The sequence below is a fragment of the Xiphophorus couchianus genome, chromosome 18 (assembly GCF_001444195.1).
Source record: "Xiphophorus couchianus chromosome 18, X_couchianus-1.0, whole genome shotgun sequence".
In the NCBI taxonomy this organism is placed as follows: domain Eukaryota; kingdom Metazoa; phylum Chordata; class Actinopteri; order Cyprinodontiformes; family Poeciliidae; genus Xiphophorus; species Xiphophorus couchianus.
The window spans coordinates 17,112,356-17,128,413 of NC_040245.1; the positions used below are offsets into that span (position 1 = coordinate 17,112,356).

General features: G+C 36.7%; 1 protein-coding gene across 2 annotated transcripts in view; it reads right to left on the reverse strand.

The window, feature by feature from the left end:
- The window catches only part of pde2a (phosphodiesterase 2A), a 180,903-nt gene that overhangs the window by 92,172 nt on the left and 72,673 nt on the right, over positions 1 to 16,058 (reverse strand). The gene's annotated exons all lie outside the window — the stretch shown is intronic.

The following is a 16,058-nucleotide window of genomic DNA, read 5'->3' on the forward strand; positions in this document are numbered from 1 at the left end:
ACTTTTCCAACTAATGTGGCAGAAGATGAGGATGCACTTTGTTTAAACTCGTCTCATTTTAAAAATTGTAAACACAACATTGATGTTTTAAAAACAAAACAAAACAGAATTTTATTATTTTTCACATCTTGTCACTCACTGTGGCAAGAAGGTATTTGCTTCCTGACAGATTATTTCTGCTCTTTTATTTTTGCCACACTTAAATATTAGAGATCATGACGCTAATTTTAATATAAAACAAGCATAACCTAATTAAATATAAAAAGCCGTTTGATTCCTTTTTAATGGATGAAAGCTATCCAAACTGGCCTCATGTGTAATAAAATAATTTCTGCCTAGAACTGTAAAAAGTTGTTTCGGTTATAGTTTTAAGCTGTAAGTGCCTCCCTTGGCAGCAACAGCTGCCATCAAGCTTTTGTGATAAGTGGCAATGAGCCTTTAATTTCCCTTTGGAGTAAGTTTGGGCCATTCTTCCTTGAATAATTGTTTTAATGTAGTCACATTTGAGGGATTTTGAGCATGAACGGCTTGTCATATGGCAGAACCTCAGTCAGATGCAAGTCCAGACTTTGACTAGGCCACTTTAAAATATTATCTTTAGCTTTTTAAGCCATTCGGAGTTAGCCTTGCAGATGTGCTTTTGGGTCCTGGTGCATTATTAAAGTTTGCTTGAAATTAAGTTTGCAAACTCATGGATAAACATTGTCCTTCAGATTTTTCTGGTACCAAAGTGGTCCACCACACCACCACATTCAACAACAGATCAGTTTAATCTATTATGAATTTCTTTTGGTTGGTGCATGAAAGTATTTCAGAGTTCTTCATGTCAGACAGGTTGTAATTAAGTGATTATTTTATTGTTCAGATCTGGTAGAAATCAGGTATAAGTAGTGAAATTTAACTCTGTCCCTTAAACCTAGTGAAATAAATTTGTTGAAACAGGCAATCAAAGCAAGTGGATCCACACAAAGAAAAAAACATTTATTATATAAAAACAGAATAAAGAACAATATATTGTACAATAAGGGGAACATTATAACATAGTAGTACTGAATCCGAAAATTAGTACTACTAGTACTTCATCCTAAATCTCCTTTAGGTTGAAAAAGAGCTGCAAGCTAGGTCAGCTCATCCAACATCAGTGTCTGACCTTATAAATGTGTTCCTGGAAAATGGTCAAATATTTTAGAGTGCGTTTGCTTTAGGTTTAAAAGACGTAAGAATGTTTTTATGCATAAACACATTCAACTGCTAAATCCTAATAAGATGTACTAAGAATGAGATTTGCTTTTGTTTATATCTGCAAAGTAATTCAAGTAAAACCCTTCGTAGTGCAATAGAAATTAAGATTGATTACTTAAATATTTTGAGATAAAAAAAAACTATAACATTTCATCAGTTTTGATTTAGAAGGTGAGCCTAGCATGTTTTGTCTATGTAACAAAAATAAAAGTACTTACATATAAGCCAGACAGGCATAATATTGCTTTAGTGAATTTTGCATTCTCAGTGCTGATGTAAACGGGGCAAAGACAATCTCAGACATATCCACAGGCTTGGCTGGAGACTTTAATCACTGAAATTAGAGAGCAGAACTAGAGAGCGAAAGTATCAATGTGCAGTCTGTGATTCTCTGCATGTTAACACTTTCATACTATTGCACTTACCCTTGGGGAGCATTGGCCCCATGTTGTCATAATTGGACTGTAAGTTGTTCTCAAACTGTGCTGCTATGAGTAATGCATGGCAATGAACTGGAGGAAAATTTTGACATTGGAGAGAGTAGTTGGAGTCTTAGCTTAGAAATTATAATTGTTGCCTAAGTGTGGCACAGCATCCATGAACACTTTAGGTTATCACTTATTAGTGGTGTATAATATCAGCTATCGCCCATAAAAATCTATAAAAACCAGGGGCACTCTAATAGAAAAAAAAAAGACATCCGAGTTGTGTATAATTTTCCTTTTCATCATTTTAGTGTCAAATTTACCAAGAATCTTTTCTCTTGATTTTTATTAGACTCCCAGGATGAGATCCCATTGTGTTTTCTAATTCAGACATATCCTCATCCTCCTGCTTTTCCTCGTCATTACCAATCTATTTTTCTGAGTCATTAGATGTGACACCAGCTGTGACTTCAACACATTCTGTTCAAAGGTTTTTATTAGGCAAACCCAAATAGATAATGGAGACAAATTAAGCACATTTAGGATTAGCATATAGTGAAGGTGAATAGCATGCGCTGGCAGATTCCAGCTTGCAATGCAAGATGTTCAACACAAAAACCAAGCTGAAGTAAATTTCTTTCATTGATATAGCAGGAAGAAAAGGAAATAAAATCTCCCTCCACTATAAGAAGCAATTTCAAAAGGGAGTATTTGCAGATTTAAGCAATGTAGTTCAGATCTGGTAGCAAAGATAAATGTGCAACAGCAAACCTGGAGAACCTATGTTTTTTGTCTGATGCAGTAACTTTATACTTTGGTTTTAGAACTCTGCAGGATTACATGAAGATTTCTAAAATACCCAATCTTCCAGTTTGCCAGGTCAGAAACAGTTTTGCAATTACAAGGAAGGAAAGTGATATATATCCAGCCTGAATTGAGGCTGAAAATTAATAATTAGAATAACATGCTGCAGGACAGGGCTCCAAAATGGATCCATTCACTGCTGGATGATGAAGTTGGAAGAAGATCGATCAGTATTATGGTTGTAGCTAGTACAGACCATGCCTCACAAGCTGTCAAAAATCCTTTGCTTTAGGTGTATAATTTTATTTCTTAATAACAATATGTTATCCTGATGAAAGTTGGTAACATTCTTGTGTTCCAGCTTTACACTTTTATAAAATATTATACTTCATGTGCTAAAAAAATGTTTTCCAAATATTTACTGCATCATCAGAATCATGCTTTCTTTCATAATAAACAATACATAATTTATACCCATTGAAAAATGAAACAAGGCAAGCCTTTGTATTGGGTGAATCACTTTGCTCTTAACTTTTACCCTGTAAAAGTATAGTATATTTCAGATCATTTACACCTCTGACAACAGATGTCAAAACAGCTGCTGTGCTGTTATGATTAACACCTATCACAAAACTATGTACTGTGTAAATAACAGTGGATTTAAGCAAGTTCTGAACTGACACTGACAGGCGAAAATAGTGTTTCACCATCGCCATTTAGCACTTGTCTCATTAGATGCTCGGCATTGTCTCTCACTGAAATCCGAAATGATAACCTTTCAGAGGAAAGCAGAACAGCACCAAAGGTGATAATTTGTGTAAATCTCAAGCTGAAATGGTCACTATTCAGTTGTTTGGCTCAGGTGACTGAGTGGAACAAAATGAGTCACATAAAGGAGAAGACTTTATGGGGAGCCGATGTGAGGATGCAGTGACAAAAACAGGGATTAAAAAACTTGCAGAGCGTTCGCTTTATCAAGGGTTCAATGCACTAGAATGCTCCCAAGATGAATAGCTTTGTTGGGGAATGGGTTGTTTCAAAGATAAGTAAAGAAGAAGAATGGGACAACATAGAGGATGACGGAGAGAAGCAGATCTGCAGATTTATAGCTGAGGAAGGAGATAGATGGTGTGAGAGAATTGGATGGAAAACATATGGGAAGTAGAGAGGCAGAAACACTGAGAAGAATGTTTTGTAATTTCGAAAATTAATGAGTAGGAAGAGGCGTAAAACAGAGTATAAGAAAATATGGAATAAATGTCTGCTGAGATAGTCATGATATACAGGGAGACAAAAGGAGGAAAAATCGGGCGTTAAAGGCAAAGAAACAGAAACAAGAGGGTGAAAAAACTGGATAGACGGAGCAGCCAAAGTGGAGAAATGGAAAAGAGGAATAGTCTTTCTGAGAGATGACTGACGTCAGGTTTATTTCCTGCGAGCAAAAGAAGACAAAACCTATTTTACACACACACGCCGTCTGGAAGCGTAGAGGACATCAGCTGTACACTTTTAGGTTTGAGTCACAGAGTAAGATCAGAATAGATAGAATGTCATCCGAGTCCGACGTGATTTAACACAGCAGGTCTGCTAGTTATAGCATTTTGCTTTCAGTTTTCTAACAAGTGTTTGTGTTTGGGTGTATAGGCTCAGCATGCCTGTCTCAGGTGGCAGAGAGTTTAAATGCATTTGATCCCGGGCAGAAATGTGATTTTGTCAGCATAGTAATAAGGAATCGTCAGAGAACGGCATAACAAAGCAGCATAATGTGATCATGATTATTATGTTACAGGGAATTTCTGTTGGTTTGCCTGTACCTCCCTTCTTCATAATGATCTATGTACACAGCTGCTGCAAGTCCGTGGATGTTCCTGTAAATACGTGCTTTTTACGTGAGTCATTGTAACTGTGCTGCAGCCCATTTCCCCAGAGGACTGTACAGTTGATGATTTAATCAATGGCCACCTGTCTGCTATTGGCTAATCAATGCTTGGGTAAACATTAAGATTAGCTCTTTGGAAGAGCCAGATAACTCACTGTAAAGGCTTGACGGATAAGTGCTGTATTCTGTGAGCAAATGCAGACAAGAGGATGGGGAAGGACAGAAGGAGGCAGATGCAGAGGAGCTGACGTGGATAACGTGAAGAGGTACCGAGGGGACTGGAAGGACTGTCAGATTATAAACCAAACAGATCCAAGATCAAAGGATCTTCTCAAACTAAAGCCCTGCTCTTCCCTCTTTAATATCTAAAGATCTCCTTACATGTGCAATAGAGACCAATAATTCAGAATAACCAAAGATTTTTCCAAAGACACCAAAAGAATGAAGCAGGTTGTTCAACTATCAACCCACTAGTGAAGGAAGGGAGCAAACTTATGTTTTGTCTTTCAGTCAGACACATTTTAGTCACCGTTATTGCTGATTCTATTTAGTTTTTATTACAATTACTAAATCTAAGTTCTCTCTCTCTTCAGTCAGACTGTTAAGTAGAAGGACAGGTAAAATCAAGCAATCTCAAGCCGCTTTTTCAAGTGATGCAAGGCTGCATTTCTCTCACTCAGTAAATCAAACAAACTACAGCTTTTATTGAACTGATCCCCATTTTATAGCACAGCTAGACATCCATGAAGATGTCTGGCTGAGATTATGTTGCGGTTTATTTCTTAGTGAGCAAATGTACATCTTAAGTTTGCTGCCTTGTATTAATTTCTGCTTTCTTACACACCTTTTCATCAATATTGAGAATATATCCACCTGCAGTACCAAACATCAGAAGAGTATTTTAGAGATCACTAAATGTAACGGCAATTTGTTTATGAACTTTATATTGTCTAATTATTTCACATTAAATCAAGGTTTTTCAAAAAGCCCAGTAGAAAGGAATTTAGTGTTTCAGAGAATCTAGTTTGAGAATATTATGACATTAATACTTTTATTTGTTGTTTGGTATGCCGTTCCAGTGAACCTTCATCTTGCTGTCGAGGCTTCTTTCTTCTCTTTAGAGCTCCAGAGTTTACTTAGTTATATTACTAACAATCTATTCCAAACATATTTTTTATTTTGCCCCTCTAAATGCTAAAATATCTCTAGAAAAAGGTGAGAAGAAGAAGAAAAGCAGATTGCTACTGTGCACACAGGAAGAATGGATGGATTATTTTATGTGATAGATGGGATTTGCTTCTTGTTTTCACCTTAAATTTCTAGGACAAAATCAGCTAAAATATGACCTACAGCATTAAAACAGTGTGGAGTCTGGATCGGTGGTCTGAAGTAAAACTAAAGGAAGCTATTTGTAGCAGGTTGGATAGAACTATTCGATCTCTAAGCAAAATGTCATGTTCAATTGAAAACATTTGAAGCAAAGTAAAATGGAGCCTCGTTGTGCTAATAAAGCTTTCCCAGCACTTTGTCTTTGCAGCAAGATGGGCTTCTGCATATTTAACCAGTTTCAAATGAGTTAAATTTCATCAAATAATGCGCAAGCACAAGGAATACTAATCAAATGGGTAAGTAGGAATTCATTTTAAAATGATGAAAAATGTCTGTCTTAGAAAATATGCTAAGTAGTTCAGAGCTGTCAAAGCTTTCAAACATTTACTGACTGCATAACCACACAAATGTTAGGCTGGCCAATCTGGGAATAACTGAGATGATTCTACACAATATAGCAGAAGTGTGTAAATCTAAGTGCTGGCAAGTGATACAACTTGAATTCTTAAGGGCCCTTATTGTGGATAAAGGACATTGTGAAGTTAAAACAATCATGGTGACACATTCAACAAGGAGAAAGGCAGTAATTTCCCCACCAGTCCAATAGAGATTAGGGATAAATCTCCTATTGCAGAGCAGGAGGCTTGTCCTCAGTAGATAGAAACCTGAATCACTATTATCACAATTTACTACTTTTAGTCTCTTTGCCTCTTTGATTTGTAGAAAGAAAATAAAAATGAAACTGATATGAAAAACAACTTTGTGAAAGGCATTTTGTTAAATTATTAAAAGCACCAGAATGACAAGAAGTTCTAAGATAAAGTAGTTTTACTTGGAAAATTTAATTGCAGTACATTAAACTAATTCTCTGAATTTATCACATATTGATTTGTCTGTTGAAAATATCTTAAGCACAGTTTTTTTTTTATGCATCAACAAACGCAAAGCACACTTGTGTATATTCTTTGTAGATTCATTTCATTTTAAATTAATGGGAACTCTTGTGTGATCTGTTCTCTTCTTTATCAAGCCTTTTGAAAAGGATTTCAATTAATCACTTTTTGACTGCAAGACGAGTGGTACCAACAAATATTCTTCACAAATTAAGTTGTTATTTCTGGGTGTACGATCAAAGAAAAGACCCAGCAGCAGCAGCGACCACGGAAAAACACTGAACCACACAAGGAATGATTAATCCCATGGCGGGTGTAGCATAAGTACTGTGAAACGCCGTTTCCATTAACCACCTCAACTTGAATTACTTTAATGTGTCACTTCAACACGATAGCAACACAACTGTTATCTACTGTTTAGTAAAATATGAATTCAGTAAATACTGCACCCATTAACAAGCAGCGATTAAAACAGTCTAATTACAATAAAAAGTTCAGCACTACTGCCACTTAATAATTCATGCAAAAATGTTTGTATTTGAGAGAATTGTGTAGCACTGTTGAACTTCTGAATATAAATTATGATGCAGTGTAATCATTCTGAATGAAGGCTAGCTGATGACTAAACACGAGTAGACAGACCACTGACAATTACGACACATACAGCTTAACAAGGGCGTCGGAAAAGGGTCAAGTGTTCTGCATCACAAAGAGCAGGATAGCGCGACATTGTTCGTTTTCAATGGCTCCATTGTTCTGTCTGTTAGGGTGCTGTTTGCTCTAATTTTACCCACTGACACACTCTGAATAGAGGTCCATTCTCTTCCCCATCTGGTCTTTGAACCCAGAAGTAAAAGTTAGTCTGTAAAGGCCAGGCAACACAGTAATATCTATCATGATGTACGAAAGCCCTTTTAAACTTGAAAATATGTACATTTAGTTTTCTGTGTAGTTTTATTGAGAACATTATGGTTAAATATTTTTCAAAATCAACTGAATCCTAAGTATGCAGCTTTGGATAATCCATGACACTGTGATAGACTTGGGTGCAGATTTAAAATTATGCATTGCACCTTTTTTTTTTGTTTTTCTTAATTGATGTAATAAAGCTGCACTGAAAAGGTTGATAATAATAATAAAGATAAGAAGGCTTGTACCCCCTGGTATAAAACATTTTTTTAAGTCTTCAGTTCTAATTTATTTCTCAGCCAAATGTCATTTTGAACTTTGAAAACTATACACAGGGCTAGATTTACCAGTTTTCTTCATCCAGCTTGTTTCTCATTGTGCTCAATTTAGCATCATCATGGGACTTTTTTTGCATTTCCTGAAATTCATCTTTTGTTAAATAGATCTTCCTCTTCTCTTCAATAGAGTGGCCAGAGGTGCATTTCCTTTTCAACAGCTGGAGAATTATAATAATAAAAACGAAGATTAAAAATAGATGAATGTACAGCTTTTAAGAAGCAAACATTTTTTTTCCCTCTATAGTGAGCTTTCAGGTTATTCGCGTCAAACAAAGTCATGAAGACGACGGCGAGGATGAGAAAAAACTGGGTTTGACAAACAGAAGCAAGCAGCTTTTTTCAGATTCTTGTGATTCTAAAGCGTTTTCATGCAGTTTTCGATTTCTTGAAGAATGTAATTCAAGAGCAGCTTTGCAGTGGTAAGCAGTTCAGTTTCTTTTTCTTTTGAGTCAGAATATGACTGCTAACAGAGATGAAGCTGAAACAAGTGGTGACAAGTATGATTTGCACCAGTACGGAAACTTCTACAAATCAGCTTATATTCTTTAAATATGGCTTGCTACTCATACATGCCATAGTTTGTTGATATCACTTTAATTGTTAACCCAAAACGCCAGTAAAATATTACTATAGATCATATATTAAACCAATGTATATCAGGAATTCTACAAAATTCACAAGCAGAAATTAAAACTTGATTTTGGGTGCACGATTGAATCGAGTGCTGCATTTTCTCGTTAACTCATTGACTTGCTGCAGTGCACTTAACTCTTCATGATGTAATTAATAACATGCATTGGATCATGATCTATGTGCAGCCATTGTAGGGCTAATCGATTTGACCAGACCCATCAACAGTGAGTCTGCTTGGTATTCATTCTTGGTAGTTGTGACAGACGATGTGGTTGTTTTGCAGGGTGGTAAAGTTCGTACTCTAGTAAATAGAATCTGGCCATTTCAGTCTTCCCAACCCAGACCCTGCAATTTTGTAGGCAAATTGCCTGGAAATCTCTGAATTTTCTTCTCGCATACAGCTCAGGAGGTTTGCTGCAGTTTTACTCACTAAAGATTAGATGTGGATCATAATTCACAACACAACAGTGAAACAGAAAAAAACACACTATCATATGTAGTTCAACTGTGGGAGAAGTATACGGCAGCTGTGTTTGATTTATTTTTACAGCAGAAATGATCATGAAGTGCTCCTTCCTTCTATCACTGTGCTGTAACTGGGTTGTGAGGCAAACTAACCCAGGTATAGGCAAATTCATAGAGGAACTCATTCACCCAAGTTAACGTTTTGATTTTGAAGAATATTCTGGAAAAAAATAAAATAAAATCTTTGTGTGCACATTCCCCGCAGCTACATAATAGAAAGAATTTTAAGTAACTTATTAAATATAAACTACAAGAAAAACTTGACAAACAGGTTCCAGGCATTGTCCTGCAGTAACAGCCTCTCTATTATTATAAAAATGACCTAACAGAAGCTAGCTGCATGTTTGGAGCCAATTTATAGGTCAGAGCATGAATCGAGGTTCATCTCCAGTTTGTATGCTCCATCTAGAGGATAGATCTTTTTCAGAAGTTTCCCATGAAAAGTACTTAGAGTTAATATATGATCTGTTCTCAATGTCATCCCATAAACATTAAATATATATTGTAGACATCAAATATCTTGACAATTTGTGGAAACAATATTGTTATAAAGAATGCTGACATTTGAATTATATATGGTTGTTCTACTTATTTAGGAGGTTCTTGCGTCCAAAACCACTTGAAAATTTATTTGCTGGTCAGAATTGCTTTTCTTTACCGATTTATTCTTGCACTCCTTATTTCTCTGAAACAAGAAAATAAGAGAAAGAACTCAAAATAGTTGGAGTAATGTTCATTATCATTGAAAATAAAACATTAGTAAAGAATTATGATTTTAACTTGGTGGTGTAACTTTCTAAAAGCATGGAAAAGTAAAAATAGAAGAGATATTTAAAGAATTAGCAAATACTTTGGACAGAACTGCACATTTACCCTACAAAAATTAAAATGATGGCTATTTTGTTAAGGGGTTTCCTTTGTTTTTCAGTTTTGCTCAAACTACATTTTTAGTTTAAACTGCAGCCCTGAGGAAATATTTATTTGAATTGAAGAGTTTATGTAAAATTGCATAATAAAACATTTTCCTCTGTTTCCTTCCACAGGGTTAAACATGAGACGAGCTTCCACACTTGAGTACGAGTATGTCATTCAGTTTCTTCTAAAACAACCAAACAATTTCCTCTGCTTTGAGCAATCTGCTGTCAATTTACATTCCAATAAACAATTTAGTTCAACATGCTTTTCATGTAGATTTTTTTAGTGGTTTAACTGAAATGTATTCTGACAAAACAGATTTTAAGCCTGTAAATATCAACCCAAGGGTCAAAGTCTGATAAAAGAAGAAGTCCAAATCTAATCTGAAGTGAAGCGATACAAAGTGGAGGAGGGACAGAGCATCAACATGACATTTTAACTGAGTTGAAGCACCGCTGAATGACACATCACACACACACACACACACACCCAGTGCACACTCCCACACACACGCACACACACACACACACACACACACCCAGTGCACACGCACGCACACACCGAGCTGCATGCCTGTTGAATGGCTCAGCAGTTACACATTTCGACGTGGAAAGCAGCCCATCTCTGATACATGACATGGAAAAACTCTTTAGAGGAAAGGACAGGCAATTATAACAAGTTCAACAGTATGCAGTTTTCAAGGATGTGTGTTTTTTTTCTCTGTCTATACAAAACCAACATGTCAGACAGTATTTAGTTTAGTATGATGGAATATGGGAGAAACAGGAAATTTAGATGGAGAAACTCAGTAGAGTATTCACTATGAAGATGACATTAGACAAGTCGACAAGCAGCTGAAGGTTAGATTCATCGGCATTGATTAAATAGAATATATGAACTCAGAAACAGGACCTTGGTGTTGTTGAATTCATCAGTAACTCAAGGTTTACTTTTATGACAAGCAGATCAACTTTATTTGCAAGGCTCATACCAAAGAGTTGATCACAATACACCTTTTATTTGATTTTGACTACAACTATCAAATAGATGTGATGTACTATTTACTTCTTCTTTGATTTTGACTTTGAGCATTCATAAATTGCCATATTTGTTTGATTCAAAAGTACATCACACATTCCTCCGGGTATTTATCAAGTAAAAGACCTTCAGAAAAATGTTTTCTTCTCTTTAAAGAAATATCTTTCATTTCTGAATGCCTTAGAGACACATTACTATGTCCTTCAGAATAATAAAAAGCATACAATTTTATATTGATTTTCTGAAGTTTTCTTTAAATTTTCTTTAAAGCTAACCTTGCGATAGCATGATCACAGCTTCAATTTTTAAGCACTACAGACTTTGAAACGGGCTTAAATAAAAGAAATGCATTGCTCATATACCAAACCCACATCAGATGCAGTTTATTATATGACTCACAGCTCTGACTGTAGAAACGGGCTTACAATACGACTTGGAGGCTATTACAAAAAAAAGTGTCATTGAGACAGAGAAATAAAAGAATAGCAGAAGAATATCCAGCTGCTTGCTTTTGTCAAACAAAAACAATAAATATTTCTTCACATGTATTATTTAGGATATTATTAATAGGGTTTCACTCACAACAGATTGTATTAATATTAATCAGACTGCTGCCGGTATTTTAAAGATCGAAGTTTATATCCTAATAAAATCTCATGAAATTTAGTTGTTTAGTTCAACACCAAAGAGCCATCAGGCCGTTTGAAAAGATACTAAGATGATTTGTGAAACAGAAGCACAAACTGCTGGGAGATTTCAATTTTCTCTCATTAACTAATCTTTTTGTTGATTGTGATGTAGCTTGAGCTTTCTGTGAAAATCACAATCCATCTTTATCCTCAGATTTTTCTTAAACACACCTGAAGGATTCAAGACCAAATTGACTGATAGTTGGAACAGTTCATAAGTTCCTATTTCTTCTTCTTCTTCTTCAAAAAAAGTTGAGTTAAATCAGACAAGAAACATATGAAGAAAACAGCAGAACATTGTCAAATGTATAGAACTAGTTCTTGCTGGAAATCCCTGCAACTCATTCACGAGTTGCTGTCAGCCTCTTGGCTCGCCGTTTTGTAGTTACTGTAGCGCTTTATCTTCTTCACTTGTTGATGACTTTTTCTATAAATAATGCTGTGAAAGATTTTGTGCCCTTCTCATTAGTGACTCCTTTGTAAACCAGTCCCCTACGAAGCTCCTCCAGACAAGCACCAGCAATTAGCAAACACCTGGTTTAACTTCAACGCTGCTGAGCTTCTCATAGTGACTACAACCCTCCTAAGAACAGTTGTAAAAGGCTTCAATTGGCAGCAGAAAAAGGCATTGATGATGTGCTGAGTTTCAGAAAGGGTAGGAGCTTCTTATAGAGAGGGAGGCATCAGATACGGCTATGCTGCTAAGTCAAGTTTGCTTTAAGTTCTTTTTGAAGGCAACAGCTACTTGATTGTGCTATAGAATGGTACCAGTTGCCTGGAAAGTTCATTATATCTCTATTTAAGAACTGTGAAATACTTTCAAACCAGGCCTTTCTCTAATAGCTGATTTGATTGAAGCTACACACCAAGTTAGACTTGAACGGGTGATTTGTTTCCCACAGAGATTAATTGTCAAACAATTTCAGCTTTGTCAGCGTCCAAATGATGTGTATGCGTTTGCCTGAAGGCAAAACTGGTTTACTGATTCAGAGTCAGAGGTGCAAATGAGAGCAGACCTCCGCCCTGAGCTGTGTGGAGGGAATCCTCCGAATCAAAACAGTAGCTGCACCCCCAGAAACCAACTGCTTATTAAAATGCTAAAGGGTGCTGCGTTGCAGGTGCTCATCTTCAGAGACACCTTCAAGCAACTCAAATGCCAAAGGCAATGCCTCAGTGCACTTTGTGGCACGTCGCTCTGCTTCCCACTCTGATGAGCTGCCAGTGTGTGTGCTGAGCCGTGACACCGTGGACACTCTTTCTCCGAGACATTTGGCCTGATGAGACGCCACTTTTTCAGCAAATTATCCTTTGGGTCCCATCAAACTAACGTAGAGAGACGGATAATGATGAGGATGGGTAATTTGGAACATCTATCTGATGTTAGACATTGTCGTAGGTTCGAGTAGTTTCTCCTTTTGTGCTATTGCCTTTATGGTGTGAGACAATTAAGGTTTACCTCATTAATTTATGATGTTTCTGTTGAAATTAGTCATCTTTAAAATGTTTCCTCAGTTCACATTGAGAGATAACAGTATGAAAGCACCTAACTGCAAAATGAGACCAAATCATTCATGCCAGGATTACAGCTGCCATCAAAAGTCGAGGAGCTCAAGCAGGCGATAATTATAGGCATATTTCATTAAAATCACAATATGTAATAATTATAGTAAATAATGACTGATCTGAGGGCCCAACATTAGTCAGAGGTAGTATCTGACTGTTAATGCAGTAATTGCATTCCCCCTAATGTAGGTATTTCTTTGGTTTTATAAGATTTCAATACTTTACAACCATGAATCTAAACATGGTACGTTTACATGTTAAAATTTTTTTTTCAGATTTAATTCAAGAATGTTTAATCCCCCCCTTTAATTCATGCCTCATAACTACTAACCTTATTTTCCAGTCATCTCTTCATCCCATCTTCTAACCCTGTGATCTCACCGCACTACTCGTTCATATTTACAATCTCACTCATTCTTTTCTACACCCATGTTTTCCTTCTTTTCCCTCTTTTTCTACACCTCTCTGTCATTCTCATTGACTGCCATCATTCCTTTTCATCCCAATCATCCTTCTCATCAGGCTTCTTCTGTCTAACTCAGTCTTGATATTCCTCATAAGAATCTTTTCTATTCCACTCCTCCTGGTTCCCCTCAACATTCTTTATGTCATTTATCCAATTTAAACCTCTTTGTAATTCATTTATTTCTATTAATTATTTTCATCCCAATTTGCAAGCAATTTTTATCTCAGTCATCCTTCTTATTTCTCTTTTCACACCTTTTTTTTATCCCAATCTTGCACTTTATATCATGCTTCAGTACATTTTTGATTTTAATTGCTTTTGTCATTCCTTTTCTAGTAACATTTTCATCACATTTATCCTCCTCGATCCTCATTGTAACCACTCTGCATCTCAGCTGTCCTCCTTTTGGTCCTCAAGAACTCACCTTGTCCCACTCATCCTTCTCATTCCCATTAAATCCCCTTTTCATCTACAACGTCTCTGCTCAATATTCCAACCTCTTATTTTTATCCCACTCATCCCCTTCATTCCTTCTTACAACACATTATTTCCTTCCATATCCACTGTATTTCTCTTTACAACTTTTTTTTCCATTCATCCTCCTCAACCCACTTTGAAACAAATTTTTCCCCCTTTATCCTTACGATTCTTCTTTATACCCTCCCTTATCCTATTAATCCACTTAATCCCTCAATTCAACCTCTTTTAATCACACCCACTCCCTTTAAAATTAAATATAATCTTACATTATTTTCCTTTTAAAAACTTTTCTTCATGCCTTTTCTATATAATTCAGGTTTTTATCAGTTCTTGCAACATGATTTATTATGCTAATTTTTAGTCAATTATCTAATGTCTACAGGTTAGCAGAAGTGGTTAGCTGCTAACCTGTAGGAAAGTTCTGGCCCAGGGTGTCCACTCGGCCCAGAAGGACTCTGGACAAAATGACATCATTCACAGACAATGAATGATGTTTGTCTGTCCGTCCATCCGTCAACGGGGTTGGATGGATGAACCTCATGCATGGAGCTGTTGCTGAACTGTGAAAGACTGATTCATCATAAATGCACAAATGAGCGTTATAGTAGATCCTTCCTCCCAGCAGCTCTATAATAATCTCTGCTCCCAAATCAGTAAGTGTTCACATCTCATAAGATTTTTACTGGAATTGCACATTTGTTTCTCTGCACTTTTATTTTTCATATACTGTAAACGGTTTCTTGTTTTTTAAAGCACTAATTCAAATGCGCAAAAAAAAAAGTTACCCTAGTTGCACATACTGTGGAACTGAGTACAATATTTCTGTTAACTACAACACATTTTTTGTTATAATCTTGCAGAGTATATTAATCACATTTCATATATACAGTATATATATTGTGAGGGACGGTAAAGGATATTCCTATTCCAACAGCTACAGAAAATACGTCCACGTTTTGCTCCTCGTTTCAGACTGTCTACTGCAATCTCAGTTTGATTTAGCAGCTAAACGTCGATTCAACTGCGACAGATTGGCGACCTGTCCAGGGTAACCCCGCCTCTCGCCTGGAACGTTAGCTGGAGATAGGCACCAGCACCCCTCCTGACCCCACTAGGGACAAGGGTGTACAGAAAATGGATGGATGGATGGACGTCGATTCAATACATGATCCTCCATGAGCGCCATCATGGCGGTTCTAAATTGGTACGGCCATTTCCTAGGTGAAAGACTCAAAGTTTTCTTCTTCTTAACAAGACTGATCTGAGAAGGCCAAACTTTCTTTTCCTCAACTTGGATTAAAGCAGTACTGACAGTTTTGTGGCATGGCTCTTACTAGGAGAAGTCTTCTGAGTTTTTGAGAAAGCACAGAGGCAGAGAGGAAAGAGCAACATATTGATAAAACGGATGGTGGTTTTGCGATATGCTCCAAACAACACAATCTTATCATTTCTTAAGAAAGTCGCCTGGTTCTCAGAATATTCATGACTATATGAATATGTTAGCAGCTATCTGAGTCCCACACTTTGTTCTATTGCAAGGCAACACTTCTTAAGAGTAAACGCCATTGTTGAAGTATGTAGACACTTTTACATTTGACGCATGGACATTGGTGTTTGGACACTTTTGCATCCAGAACACTGCTCATTTTTACATTGAGTGTCCGCAGAGATGTAAAAGCTCATATTTCCTTTTCAGTTAACTGTCAGTCTCTCCACAGGGATATCTAAAAGCCACTTGCACATCTCAGTGTATCCCTCTTGATACAGCAGAGCTTTTAGAGTAAAAAGTGCACAAGCCTGATGGAGTCTGACCTCTGGGCCTGTATAGGAAATTTCAAGTGTAAGTTTGTGTGTGGGTGGGTCGGTGGGTGGGCGTGTTGGGGTGAGTGTGTGTGTGTTTGTGGGCGCTGTACGTGTGGAAAGTAGAAGG